The sequence below is a fragment of the Cupressus sempervirens genome, chromosome 3 (assembly GCF_028749045.1).
Source record: "Cupressus sempervirens isolate cs-2001-9-10 chromosome 3, ASM2874904v1, whole genome shotgun sequence".
Lineage (NCBI taxonomy): Eukaryota > Viridiplantae > Streptophyta > Pinopsida > Cupressales > Cupressaceae > Cupressus > Cupressus sempervirens.
This window is the reverse complement of record NC_143120.1, coordinates 928,795,595-928,810,793: the sequence shown is the minus strand read 5'-3', so window position 1 is coordinate 928,810,793 and position 15,199 is coordinate 928,795,595. Positions and strand designations below refer to the sequence as shown.

At 32.9% G+C, this 15,199-nt stretch overlaps 1 long non-coding RNA gene across 1 annotated transcript; it reads left to right on the top strand.

Annotated features, from left to right (window-relative positions):
• The first annotated feature begins 1,831 nt into the window (after positions 1-1,831).
• Positions 1,832-2,775, top strand: LOC149569789 (uncharacterized). Its single transcript, XR_016361772.1, has 2 exons — positions 1,832-2,154; positions 2,393-2,775. It is a non-coding gene; the product is annotated as an uncharacterized LOC149569789 (long non-coding RNA).
• The last annotated feature ends 12,424 nt before the right edge of the window (positions 2,776-15,199 follow it).

The following is a 15,199-nucleotide window of genomic DNA, read 5'->3' as shown; positions in this document are numbered from 1 at the left end:
AAGCAACATAGACTTAATGTTGAAAGAATCTCCTCCCTTCATTCACTTCCATGAGAGATAATATGAATTCTTATAAATCATTATTCATATTAAATTTGATCTAAAAGAAACTAACAATTAAATTCAATATCACAGTTTATATATCATTGACTTCTAAATGTTTTCATTTCTGACTTCAATATCACAATTTTTATATCATTCAAGTTTACATGTTTTCATTTGTAGCAATTTAAAACTTTCTAATTATCTATAAACAAGAAATTAATATAGTTTATTAATTTTTGAATAAAAACAAATGTTTTCTGGAAATGACTATTACTAATTAAAAATGAATTTAGAATAATAAATATGTTAAGACATAACCTTGGGAAATAGTAATGGAAAGTTTGTACTGAAATTTTGCTAAATAGTGAGCTATTGAACTTGTAAAATAAAAAATTATAATGGACATACTTGAAATTTTGAAAAAAATGAAGAATATATAAATCAATCAAATTGAATTATAAAAATATTTTTAACATGTTAAAATGGACTTCATATTTTTAAATCTTATAGAACTCTTTATTATGAATGAAAATTAATAGAAATGTGAAGAAAGAAATTGTATTTGTGCAATATCAAATAAATTATATTAAAAAAAAATTGTTTGTCAATGTCAATATGACCATAAGAAGACCAAAATTGTTTTGTGCAAGACGATTATGGAAAGAACATAATAACAAAATTGCTAATGTCGAAAATGACATAAATCAGCGAGTAAACTAAGTGATGAGAACATGGAGTCCCAACATTCATTGAAAAAGATAATAGATTTTGACAGAAAATAGGCCATGTACATCCACAATCTCACAGCTCTCACTGGTACCAAATAAAGTAATTGTTACAACCTTACAACCAGAAGCATAAATCCATACCATTACCAGATGGCTACAACCAGCGAGAAGGTTTTCTACAAAGTTTGTAATAAATATCCAATGCAGTCTTGAAATCCAGAGTATTCATTTTGTGGCACAATGCTACTAAGTGCAGATTATGACTGGGTACCATATAACTATCAACTAGTATAAAAGGTAAAATATATTCGAAGTGGAGTTGCATACCCATATAATTGGCAAATGTCCTTTCATATATTTGGAGGCTAGATACTCGAATGGAAATCATTCTGCTCTTGAAATTATATGATTTTTCCCTTGCACAAAGTTCAGATGTCTGTACCAGCTTTACATTGAGTGCGAAGGCAGAAAAAAGTGATCGAAATGGTCATAATGAACCATAACAACTCTGGAATTTTTTCACTTTTTTTTTTGCCAATTTCTTTCGTACGCAATCAGACATCAAATTTAAAGGAAGGAGAAACAAAACATTTTGCATATAATGCATAAAATGAAGTTATAAGATGCACAATTGATCAAAAGATTTGCTATCTCTAATTTTTAATTAAAAAATAAAGCTAACAACTGCAGAAAGAAGATCTTCATTGTTTATAAATTCAAATTGTATTGCAGGTAATGGTGCTCTACAATCTTTGTATTTTGCTTCTTCGAATTCAAACAATATTTCTTACTTTAAAATTAGATGTTTTCAGAATAATGCATTTAATTGCATCCATCTATCATTGTTAAATTAGGAAAAGCCAAAACTTAAAGAAAAAAATTTGTTCATTGTACTAATCAATAAGGAATGAAATAAAAGATTTATAATAAATTTTATGGAAAAAATAAAAATTAGAAACATTATAAATGCACAAAGATTTATAAAAATCCTATGATTTGATTGTCAAGAAAAAAAATCAATTCACATTCCATGAATACTACAACTAATAAAAATAATAAATAATAATGTAGTGCTCTTGCTTTCCCCGTTCGGATTAGACAGGCAGGCAATTATGTGAAAATATGCTTGTGATTTGCAGAGGGAAGAGACATCCAACACAAATTCTGGAAAACTGACAGCGTAGAAGGAATCACATGTTACCAGTAGAGGAAAAATCATTCAATCAGAGAGCAAATAAAGTTGAAGCAGCAGCAGTAAACCTGTCGCGGCGACATCTGAAGCGACAAGGATCGGCGTTATTTTTTATTCTTCATCCGATAAAAAAAAAGGGATCAGCTCTTCAAAAATAAATTCTGTTTAGGGCACTGCCAAATATCGCAGGTAGTTTCCAATTACGGATCTCTCAAATTAATTTTTCTTGTTGCTTTTACTCGAGGAATCTCAGTAATTTGTATTCAAGGCGGCATATCGTATGCAATGTTCGATTCCGTAAGCGACAATGTTTTATTTATTTACCTTTTTTATTGCTGCAAAGATCAATTTGTAAAAAAAACTAGGGTTTAGGTCTTAGGGTTTGGACTATATTTCCTTTACAGCTTTGAATGAATCACGTTTTCAGAAGCCTGTCAGATGAAATTACATTATTGGCGAGCAGGGGAGATAATTGAAGCGAAAAGCGGGCGCTTTGAAAGGATCGAATCAATCTCCTCCACGAACTCTGCATTTGCTGCAGCTACAGATATAAATCTCGAAATTCATAAATATTGATTACCTCAAGGTCGTCTGTCCACCAAACATTGGAGATAAAAATAGGGATATTTTAGGGAAACAGCTGTAAAGAATTAATAGGTAGTAGTCTTGGACTGTTCTTTTTGTGAGTAGATACGCTGCAGAAGGCTGTTTGTATTTTTTATCATGGGATTTTCCTCTTTACAGCAAGCAAATTTGTATTTTGTGAGCAGAAAGATTTCCACAATTTATAAATAATTTTCATTCTGATGATCGATAGATCAACTAGTGTTTAAAGACATTGTTTCAAAAGCACTTACAGAGACATTTCTATTCTGCCAATTAATTGAGGAATTGTATATTTTAGTTCTATTATCTCCTATTCTTTGATTTATAGTTTTATTTTTTATTTTTATTCTTTTGGTTTATAGTTTTAGTTTTTATTTTTATTCTTTGGTTTATAGTTTTATTTTTTATTTTTATGTAGATATATTTTTATATGCTTGATTCAATTTCTTGATTTTATCTATATCTAGGAGTTATTTGTTGTTTTGAATTTTGGGTACATATAAGGATTGCAATATTGGAAATGGAAGTATTCAATTTTTCTTCTAAAGTTGTGATAAGAGTACAAGAGGTGTTTCTCTTTGAGCAATCACCATACATTTCCTTTTGATGTTGTCTATTTTTATAGAGGCAATCACATGAATAAGTCTTCAAAAGATGAAGATGATGCAATGAAAACTATAGAGATGTCTAAGGTGAGATATGAAGAATGAGAATTTATGGTCTTCTTGTAAGGTATGTGGTCACAGAATAATATGATTTTCTCCATTTCTTCATTATTTTTCTTTCTATAGCTAAAATGACACAACAAACATTATCAAATCTCTATTGCAATCACAAAGGTGCACTTTGTTTAATTCTAAATGGTGTTTTGGACTAGGAGATGTTCTCCTTGATTTTACACGTGTGTTGACGTATACATCATAGATGATCTCCTTAATGTGATACTTTGATGAGCAAGAGGTGCTTAAAGGTGATTTTTTTTTTTCCCTATATTTTGAAAGTTGGAATATTGATCAAAGAATTTGTTGTGTGAGATTGTTGAAAAACCTAAAGCCATACACTTCTTCAATTGAATCCTCTATTCCATGGTGTTCATTAATGATGACAATAAATTGATTTCCTAAAAACATCCAAATCCAATTGACTGAAGTAAAAAAGAGCATATGACCACCTACTAGTCTCTTTTATAGTTTGATAATTTATTTTTTCAAGATTGACAAAGGTGGGTATGACACCATTAGGTAAACTATCTATGATATTCTTAGCTATAAGTGAAATAGAGTTGGAAACACTACAAGAGGGTTCATGTTGTTCTTTTATTGTCCATCATTAGATGACTGGAGAGTGACTATCCTAAAATTTTTTTTGGAGGAGTTGGTTTACCCAATTCAAAATATTTTCTTACATAAAAATTGGAAGATTACCCCATAGTAGCTACCCAAGTACCTCAATTACAAGTTGGTATTGTTGGATAGTGTAGGAAATTTGTTGAGGTACAAAAGGTGAATGGTAGGGAAGTAGAAGACATGTTTTTACTTCCCTATACTTGTGGAACCCTATTGTTCATACTCTTGAACCAAAGTACTAAAACATATTATTTTCTATGAATGTATACAAGATTAGGAGAAGACATGACCATGTATGCAATATAGGCCCATGATTCCAAGAGTTTTAATGGGCATCTCAACGTTACATCAAAAGTGCATGTAAGATTTGGTTTAAAAACACACCCAAGATACAAATTAATGAAAGAAAGCAAAAGGAGAAATAATATAAAAGCAAGAATAAATTGTATTATACTCAAGAGAATGTAAATCTTACAATAAGGTTGAGAATTAAGATTACAGAGGAAAAACCTTCATTTACATAGGCTTGGGGAAGAGATAAGATACCACAATATCATGACAAGTGTCCCAAACTTATGATATGAGTCATAAAGTGGATAAGTATCATAAGATTGTGAAAAGTGTCCTGTTCTTTATGGTTTAAGTGGTCAAAATCTCATATGGGCTAATATGTGAAAAGATCCTAAGTGGATAGCTAGATTTAAACTAGATAGGTAAAGTACCTTATTCACAATAACACCCCACCCCATAAGTACAACTTAGGGGAAATGTAATAAAGATGTTCTCAACTAAATAGGTGTCTAGATACATTATATCTTCTCAAGTATAAAAGGAGAAAACCCAATGAGTAAAACACTCTCTTTAGAGGATGACTAATGCAAGTCTAAATGAACCCCCAACCCCCCTCCCAAATAAGATATTTTTCCCACCCTTAAGAGAGATTGTAAATGAACATATTTTCTTGGTGAAGTGTTTGGTAAATATATCTACAATCTGAACCATTATAGTACTTTGGTCCAAATCAATGACTTGTTCTAGAATACTTTATGAGATAATGCATGTGAATATCAATGTGTTTTGTTTGCTAATGATGAACTATGTTCTTCAATATTTGGATGGTGCTCTAGTTCTCATAATGGATGTCTAATGACTTCTAAAATGCTATGCCAAGTTCAATGAGGATATTCTAAACCAATATAGCTTTAGTTGTTCCATTAGCATCTCCTTGATTCTCAATCTTAGTTGAAAAAAGAACAATGATATCTTCCTTCTTGCTTTGCCAACAAATATCACCAAAATCAAGATGAAAACTATAGCCACATGTGGACTTTCTATCATCAAGATCACCAACACAATCAAAACCAATGTATCCAATCAAGTTCGAATTGGTGCCTATTATATAATGAATCCCATAACTATGAATGTTGCACATATGTAGTGAAAGATGCATTTGAAAGCCTTCCCATGAAGGTGATGGGGCTTCATCATGAAGCATTAAACAATGTCAACTACCAATAAAATGTGAGTTTGAGTATGAGTCAAGTAGATGAGACTGCTAAAAAGTTGATGATCCAAAGTGATATCAACTAGCAATGTAGAGAACTTTTCCTCAAGCTTGATTCTAGATAAAAAGAGAATAGGTTGAAGCTTACATCAGCCCTGTGGAAATGAGCCAAGAGATCACAATCATACTTTGGTTTTGCAAGAGAGATCCTAGAAGTCTAGGTGATCTCAATCCCACAAAAAAATAGTGCAAGAGACCCAAGTTGGTCATGGAAAACTAATTGTGTAGAGAGGTATTGACATTTGCAATGATAGATGAAGTGCTCCTAGTGACAATTAAGTCATCAACATAGAGAGCCAAGAAAATAACATCCTCTTGTCTTAAAATGTGGGCATTTGGATTAGAGTAACACGAAGATAATCCAATACAAAGAAGAAATGAATTCATCTTAGCATTACAATCTCGAGAGGCTTATTCGAGGTCATAGAAAAAACTCACACAATCTAAAAACTAGTGAAGAATCCTAAACGGATTCCAAAACATGCTCTATGAAATCAACTCATGCAGATGTAGACACATCAAATGCCTTTATAATTTTAATCACATTCTTTTATATAAATTTAATGGGTATAAAATTTATTTAATTAATCAAATTATTATTTTCCTCTTCTAAATCCATTTAATGTACTTGATCTACTTAAAATCATAAATAAAATTGTAAACATTTATATTTCCTACACCATCTACTTATAACTCCTTCCAATCCATCATTCATGTAATACCCATAAGTTTTCTACAATTCCAATATTTTTAGCATGAATGCTAATGCTATTTATGTGGGGGAGTATCATAGCAATGATAGAGACATAGTTGAGAGCTTATGTGTTTCATTCATGACATTGTTTCTCATTGATGTCAACATTTACCTTATTCTGTAAAGATTTCTAGAGTAGTAGAGGAAGATGCATTCAACGTAGTCAGAGGATTATGGCTTGTGTTTTGTGCACTTAACTAGATGTTTATGAATGCTTATAGATGCTATGACTAAGTGTGTAGATAGAAATATAGAATTATGATAGAGTTATGCAGTGACTTCTAAAGTTGGCTTTCAAAGAGAGTTTGTAGAAAGTGGTTTTTGGTCAATTAATTATATTTTTCAATAGAGATGTGATTTGGTTAAGTGAGCTTAGAGGAAGTTTAGAGACATGTTGAATATGCTATGTTCTAGATGAAAAAAAAAATGTTCATTATGTGAGGTTTGGCAAAGACTATTTGGAAGATGTTCTCTATGAGTTGACAATTGCAAATATCTTTGAGAAAGAGTATAGTTATAATGTAACATATAAATGTAATATCTAAAGAATGTCCTATATTATTATTGTAAATTGAGAAAGCCTTAAGGCTGACTCAATGCTTGGTTTTAGGACTTAGTATAGAGGAAATATTATTTCCTTGTGGTAAAGTTTGAATTGTGTGGTTTTGATCAGTGAGATCCTTATGCAATCTTGAATGCAAATTCAACTAAGTCAGAGTAGTGATTGATGTGGATTGATATAATATGTGATTCAAAGGAACTATATTGGAAAATAAGTTGTTGTTTAGTCATTTCAGAGATTTGGATATGCTTATCTGGAAGATTGTCTAGTGAAGATTTTTTCTAAGGCTATTTGGACAGTTGGTTCAGTGGTCCTCCTTACAACTCCTAACAAGGCTGGCACAACTCCTAAAAAAGTTGGAGTCTTCTAAGAAGAATTCAAATTTTCCTAAAAGGGACTCATATGCATTGATTGTATTTCATTGGCTCCTAACAGAGTCCATCGTTTCACAAGGAAATGTTATATTAGTACATCATTTTGTGGGCATAATTCCCATAAGGGTTTTCCCTTTGATCAAGGGTTTCCCTAGTTAACATATTTGATGTTATTGTGTATGGTTATCTTTTTATGGTTGTTGCATCTATTGTTTACATGTTTCAAAATTAATAAAGATATTGAGAGTTATTTTAAGCATATAACTGATTCACCCTTTGCCCCTTAGTTATCTTGGTGGACTTTACATTCTAAATATTAGTATCAACATCAGGTCCTTGAAAGAAAAGTTTAATAGCTTAAGGAGATCCATGGTGCATTCTCAAAAAGAAGATCTGAAGTTTGATGGAGTTAACTATGATAGTTGGAGAGAAAAGATGAAGATAGTGTCAAATTTGGTTGGTTATAATGAAAAAGAAATATGAGATTGAAAAAGAAAAGCTTGATTCTTGTGAAGAAAAAGAGAAAGATCTATTCGTGTAGAATATTCTTACTAGAGAAGCACTATTGACAACTCTTCCTATGACAGGATATGGAGAGGTAAAATCTTTAAGACTGTCTAATGAGATTTGTAATCCTTTACAAAGAATATCTAAAGGTGATAATCAAGCTAAGAAGGATAGATTACAAAGTTGGATATATTTATCTCAAGGTTCTAAGATGTTGGAAGATGAAACTATAAGAGATTGCTTTGGTAGAATATCAGATATTGTTATAGGAATTAAAAGTTGAGGAAACAAGAGAACATATGAAGTTGTGTGGAAAATATTGAAGACCTTAACACCTACTTTTCATCAAAGAGCACAAATGATTGAACAAGTTATTCCCTACAATACTAATTTTATCAGAGAGACTCTTCTTATCAGTTTGCAAACATCTAAAATGTGGATGAAATAGAATGGAGAAATTCCTAGAATAGAAACATCTTTCAATGTACAAAGAGATAGACCTACTTTGATAAGAAGTGCAAGTAAAAATGGAGATTATGATAGCATCATTAGAAAAGGAAGAAGAAAAGAATATTGATGAAGGAATTTCCCTGCTTATGAAAAGAGAAACTAAAGGTAATAAAATTCTTGTTTGTTGGACTTGTAAATAACTTGGTCATTATGTTGGAAACATGAATGTTGATAATATTCCTATGGGAGAGTATTGTAGAAACATGATTAGATCATTATCATGATGATATGTTACATTCATGACTATGTTTGTCATTGATGTCAACACAACAATTTTCTATGTTATCTGACAAAAGAACAATAGAAAGATCAAGTTGGTATGGACAGATCGTTGTGTACTTTCAGCAACAAGGTTAAAGAGAGATTATACTATGTGTCTAGTATAGGCATCTAACCTCAGAAGCATAAGATATTAAGTTTGGAAGAAGTTATGCAGGCTTTGGTGAAGATTATTCTGAGATAGAGTTTATAGAGGCATGTTCTTGTAAACTTGTTATATCTCTTAGTAGAGTTATTATTTTGAGAAGCCAAAGTTAAAGATGTGAAGAAGACATGTTGATGATGATGTGGACAAGCTCGTTCATCATAATGTTATGTGTGCAAAAAATTATTCAAGTTGAAAGGAAAAAGATTGATGTTATCACTAAGTATAACATGTTCTTAATGTGGTCCTATAATAATTAATTGAGAAGGTCTAACAACCGACTCATGATTTTTTTTTATGAATTTAGTATAAAGGAAGGACATTTTCTTTTATCATGTAGTATAGACGATATGATGAAGTAATTGTAAGTAGCAAAAAGAGCGTAACATAAGGTTGAGTAGTGCAGAGCGAAAGTGAAGGAAACTTCATTGTCAGGGTTTTATTGTGTGATCCAAAGTTGGATACTGTTGATCGAATAAATAAGATTGACAAATGAGTGTCAACACACTTAACCATTTTCACCATACATGCCGAGTACACAATGGAAGCCGAGCTAGAATTTCTTTATGTGCCAAGTCACAAATAGTGCTGAGCAAACTATAGTTGCTGCCAAGCACAACACATTACAGTATATGCCGAGCTATATAGAATTCAACATGTGCCGAGTGACTCAGGATCCAACAGGTGCCAAGAAAAGTAGAAATTCAATAGGTGCCGAGTGACACAGTAATCCTATATGAGCCGAGTAATTTAGGAATCAGTAGAAGCCAAGCAATGGAGAAAACTAACAGGTGCCGAGTAATGCAAAAACTACAGTAGATGCCGAGCAATCTAGAATAGATGGTGTCGAGCATCAGTATTACTTCATGTGCCGAGCAATGTAGTATCAACATAAAAGTTTGTGCAATTGCAAGCCAAGATGAAAAATGGTTATGGATGACTCATTCACAGGATAAAAGGATAAGATCAAATCCTCACAATCACCTATGCAATCCTCATGCAGCCAATCAAAAAATTGGAAACTACATGCAGCCAATAGGTGAATTTCAAGGGTTTGAGCAGGAACATTTGAGTCAAGGATGCATGATAGACCACTAATCTTTATAAGGGATTCTTGACGCCATTGAACATAGAGAGGAGAAAGGAATCATGAGAAGAAGGAAAAGCAGAGCCTATTAAGGTTGTTGCAGAACATTGGTGTCAAAGATTTAGAGGAAAGGACAGCATTTTCACATCCAGTTATTCAGAACAGAACAAGGAACACAATTAGCAGATCAGATCTAGCAGAGATTAGTTAATAGTAAGAGCAGAACAAGTACCTGAGATCAGCATCAGAGATTGCATTAGATCAGGTGTATTATTCTAATACTCTCTCACAATTGTGTTAGGAACTTGGAAATCCCATGGACTTGGATAGGTTTAACAGCCTTATGTAAATCCTTTAACAAGGTGACATTCTGAGTTGAATGTTCTTAAGTCCTCTAAAAAGGCACACTCCTAACAGGGTGTAGAAATCCTTTAACAGGGTTACATTTAATAGTGTGTTGTAGCCTTTAATAGGGAAAACCATCAGAAGTGGTTGAAATCAATTGCTGCAGTAATTTTGTGGGTATCATCCCCACCCCAATTTTACCTTCTTATTCTTGGAGGGTTTCTGGGTTACCAAAATCTCAAGTGTTATGTGGTGATGTATGTTTTTTTCTCATGATTGTTTAATGTTTATATGCATGCATGTTAATTTTAGTTATATGTTATTAAGGTTTAAAAGTGGATAAAAAGCCAATACTTTTGATTCACACCCCCCCCCCCCCCCTCTCAGAAGCATTCTTCCCAGTAAGACATCCCAACAATTGGTATCAGAGCTAAGTTCTCTCAAGAAGAAGCCTAACAGCTTGGAGGAAAAGATCTGAAGATGGAAGTTTTCAAACTTGGAAAGATCATTGAGAACTAGGTGATAGATGTGCATTTCGCTCTACACAAGGTAGAGGAAGCTAGAGAGGAATTAAGAAAATCCTTAAAAAGAAGGAAGGAAATAGCTATAGCCAAAAATGATATTCACTACAAGGAGATTGACACCACACAAGTATCTATCGAAGGAGATTCCAAAGAATTTGATGCAGCAATAGCAAAACTGATGGAGAAAAATAGAACTCAAGCAGAAGAGATAAGAACTCTTAAGATAGAGCATGAATCATAGGCCATGATGCTATGTGAAATCACTGAACAAAAGAAAAGAGCAGTTGACGATAGAGTCATGATGGAAGATGACAAAAGAAATCTTGCAAATAGACTTGAAGAAAAATGTACTTAATTAAGAAGGATCTAAAACATGTAGATGGATACACTTGCCCAACTGATGAATCTTCATCATGAACTCAATGTGTAAGATATTGAGATCTCTACTTTGAGGATGTAGAATGAACAATTGCAAAATGAATTAAAGAGAGAAAAAGAAACAACAAAAAATCTCAACAAGTCAAGTGAAGCTATCAAGTCCTTTGAACGGTTGCTGAAATCCCCAAGATCAACCCATGATACATCAGAACTTGGATACATCAGCACTGAAGTTGGGGAATCATCAAAGAGTGCTGACCAAAGAAGTGACAAAGGTAAGAATTCAAAACCCACTTGTCATTACTGTAATAAAAAGGGGCATACTGCTAATGTTTGCAGGAGTAGAAGGATCAATAAGCCAAACACACCCAAAAGAAAGGGTTACTATCACAAGTGCAACATGCAAGGACATATGACGCAAGACTGTAGGTCTAAAGTCATAAGGACACAAAGATTTGATGGACATTGCCATAATTGCAACAAGTATGGACACGGAGCCTTTGAATGTAGATCAAAGCCTATGTGGACACCAAATCAGCATGTAAGGAGGGACAACTATGTACACCATTACAATTGAGATTACAATACAAGGCAAAGCTATCACTATTGTCGAGAGTATGATCATATACCCTAGAACTGCATAAGAACACACTTCAAGGGGAACTATAAAAGATTGTTGAACTAAACTACTTGCTTCAGTTGCTTGAAAACTAGACATGTCAGTAGGAATTGTCCAACAAAGGCCAAGGCACCCAAGACTGAAGTAAATAAGGGAAAAGAAAAGGTTGATGTGGAACACATCAGAATAGACGAAAAGAAGACACGGAAGAAAAAGGATGGACCAACTACATCCAATGGAAGGGTCACTTCACCCACGAGGTCAAGTGATCATATCTCATCCAACTAATCACAAGATGAGCCTATGGGGTTGATACATATAAGGAGGTATCATACATCAGCCCTAAATCATGATGAAGCACTACAAAGTATAAATTTTCATGAGATAAGATGCTAAGACAAAACTTGAATGATGATGCTGAGCTGTCTTTGGTTGCCGAGTAAAATTGCAGTGGTGGTTGAGTTATTAACATAGTTAGTAGATGTCAAGTGTGAATAGCTGCCAAGTGGATGCTGAGTTGAAAAACCTTTGGAAGCCGAGTGACAGGTGAAGGTACAAAAATGCATTAAATGCAAGGTTTTTGTGAGCTGCCTAAAAGTAAAAATTGATTCATTTTAAGTCATTCAAACAAAGAGCAATTACCAAGAGCACGATTGAGCAATTTTTTCAAGCATTCAACTAGCGATTTGCAGCGATTCAGCATCTACCCAAGCGATTTTAAGCATCTAACTAGGTATTTCCTTCAGGTGCCGAGTTGTACAGTTTGTGAAGTTTGTTTTAAACGTCAAACCCTAGTTCAGTCAAAATGGCATCTGGTTTAAAGTCGACCCAAAGGAAGGAAATCCATGAAATTCAACTTATTAGTAATGAGGTTAAACAACCCATATTCAGGCCAATCCTAGAAGTTGCATATAAAAACAATCCCGCTGGTGCCCTATCCGCCATCCTTGAAAAAGTTATTATGGTTCAAGATGTGTGAAAGTGTTACAACTGCAAAATAGGAGCCATAGGAGACTTGGAAATCTTTAATGCCTTTGACAAACTCTGTGATAATGGTATATTGAAAGATGAGTTTTCTATCATAGAGAAGAAGGGTTTAACCAAAGCCCTAGTTTTTTTAATTGTATTCAAAACTGAGTAGATACGCATAATACTTAGCAGAATCCATGATGGAGCATTCTAGTTAGAGCAAAATCTATAACTCTTGATAGTAAAACTAACACTAAGGATGTATATTTTGTTGATGGTTTGAAGCACAATCTTTTGAGTGCTGGACAACTAGTGGATAAAGGTTATCTATTGTAGTTTATAGAAAAGACATGCATGATCAAAGACAAAGATGGAAATGTAATTGGAACAAGAACTAGATCTTGAGTTAATGTATTTCAGTTGAATCCTGCTGAAATGACATGTTTGGTTGCAATGGTAGATGACAGTTGGTTATGGCATAAGAGATTTTGTCATATAAACTTTAGCAACATTGTGAAGACTAGTAATATGTTTGCAATTAGAGATTTGCCTAAGATTATAAAGCCTACTAACACAATTTGGAAGGAGTGTGTTTTGAAAAGGCATAACACAAATTCTTTTCCCTGCAAGAAGTATACTACTATAGAAAAATTGGAGATTATACACATAGATCTCAGCGGTACTACGAAGACTAAAGAATTCTATGGTTAAAGGTATTATGATTTTAGTTGATGACTTTCCTAGAATGATGTGGGTTGTATTTCTTAAAGAAAAATCTGAGGGATTTGATAAGTTCAAGATATTCAAGAATAGAGTTGAGAATGAATCAAGCATGAAGATTAATTTTTAAAGATTAGATAGAGGAGGAGAGTTTACTTCAAATGATTTTAACATCTTTTGTGAAGCTAATGGAATCAAAAGATAGTTATCAGCTCTGAGAACCCTAAACAAATGGTATAGCAAAGAGAAGAAATAAGTTAGTAATAGAAGTAGCAAGAGCTATGTTAGCTGAGAATGATGTATCCAAGATGTTTTGGAGAGAAGCTATGAATACAACAGCCTACACTATGAACAGAGTACAAGTTAGGAAAGACACAAGCAAGACCCCTTATGAACCATGGTTTGGTCACTCACCTACATTTAAGTATTTTAGAATTTTTGATATTAAGTATTATATCAAAAGAGATGATATTGGTAAGTTTGATGCTAGAATTGATAAAGGTATGTTCTTTGGTTATTCATTGAAAAGAAATGCTTTTAGATGTTATAATATGAGAACTAAGACTATTATGGAAACTACAAATGTAAGAGTTGATGAAAAATTCAAGATACAAGAAAGAATAGTTGATTACAATTTAGATGATGATGTTGTTACTAAACCAAGGAATGATGAATTATTCCTTGAGACTAACAATGATTTGTAGAATGAAGGAGAGCTAAGGCAGGAACAAAGCTTGGAACCTTCAACAGAGCCAAGAGTGGAGATAACAACTCCTACTTCAGGTAAGAATATGACAAAGAATCATCTACCTGAGCAGATCATTGGAAGTAGAGAAAAAAGGAGTGATGACAAGAAGCATAATCAATGAAGAACTATGTTTGATTTCTCAAGTTGAACCTACGAATTTAGATGAAGAATATAAAGATAACTATTGGAAACAAGCTATGAAAGAGGAATTGGAATAGATAGTAAAGAATGGGACATGAGAATTGATCCCTAGACCAGCAGACAAGAATGTGATAGGAACAAAGTGGATATTTAGAAACAAGATGAATGAACAAAGAGAATTTTTAAGGAGCAAAACAAGATTCTTATGTAAAGGTTACTCATAGCAAGAAGGAATAGACTATGATGAGACCTATGCTCCTATGGTTGGAATAGAAGCAGTAAGGTTATTCTTAGCATATGTAGCATATAAGAAATTCAAAGTGTATTAGATAGATGTCAAATCAACATTTTTTAATGGAGAACTTGAAGAAGAGGTATACATTGAATAGTCTAAAGGTTGTCCTTTAATAGATGACAAGGACATTGTATGGCTTGAAGCAAGAACCCATATCCTTGTAGGCAAGGTTAGACAAGCATTTGACAAAGCTTGGATATAGAAAAGGTATGGTAGATAACAATCTCTATTGGAAAGAAAGTGATGATGGATTAATGATTTTGGTAATATTTGTTGATGATATCATATTTAGATGAAATGATGATGAAAGTGACAAGTTTGCAGAAGAAATGAAGAAGGAATTTGAAATGAGTATGATAGGAGGAATGAAATATTTTCTAGGATTATATATTGTGCAAGATAAGAAGGAACCTTTATCTCTTGGACTAAGTATTTGAAAGATTTACTAAAAAGGTTTGGTTTGGAAACATGTAAACCCATTAGATACCTATGGTAACTAGACACAAGTTATCTACAAAGGATGAGACATCTACCTTTGAGAAGAAGAAGTACAAATTTATGATTGGAGGATTGTAATATCTGACACACACAAGGTTGGATATAGAAAATATAGTTGGATTTATTGCAAGATTCTAAGTTGATCCTAGAGAAGCACATTATGCAGTAGAAAAAAGGATATTTAAATAACTGAAAGGAATACCTAAGTTCAGATTGTTGTATGATAGATTTAATGATTTCACTTTATGTGCTTATACTAATGT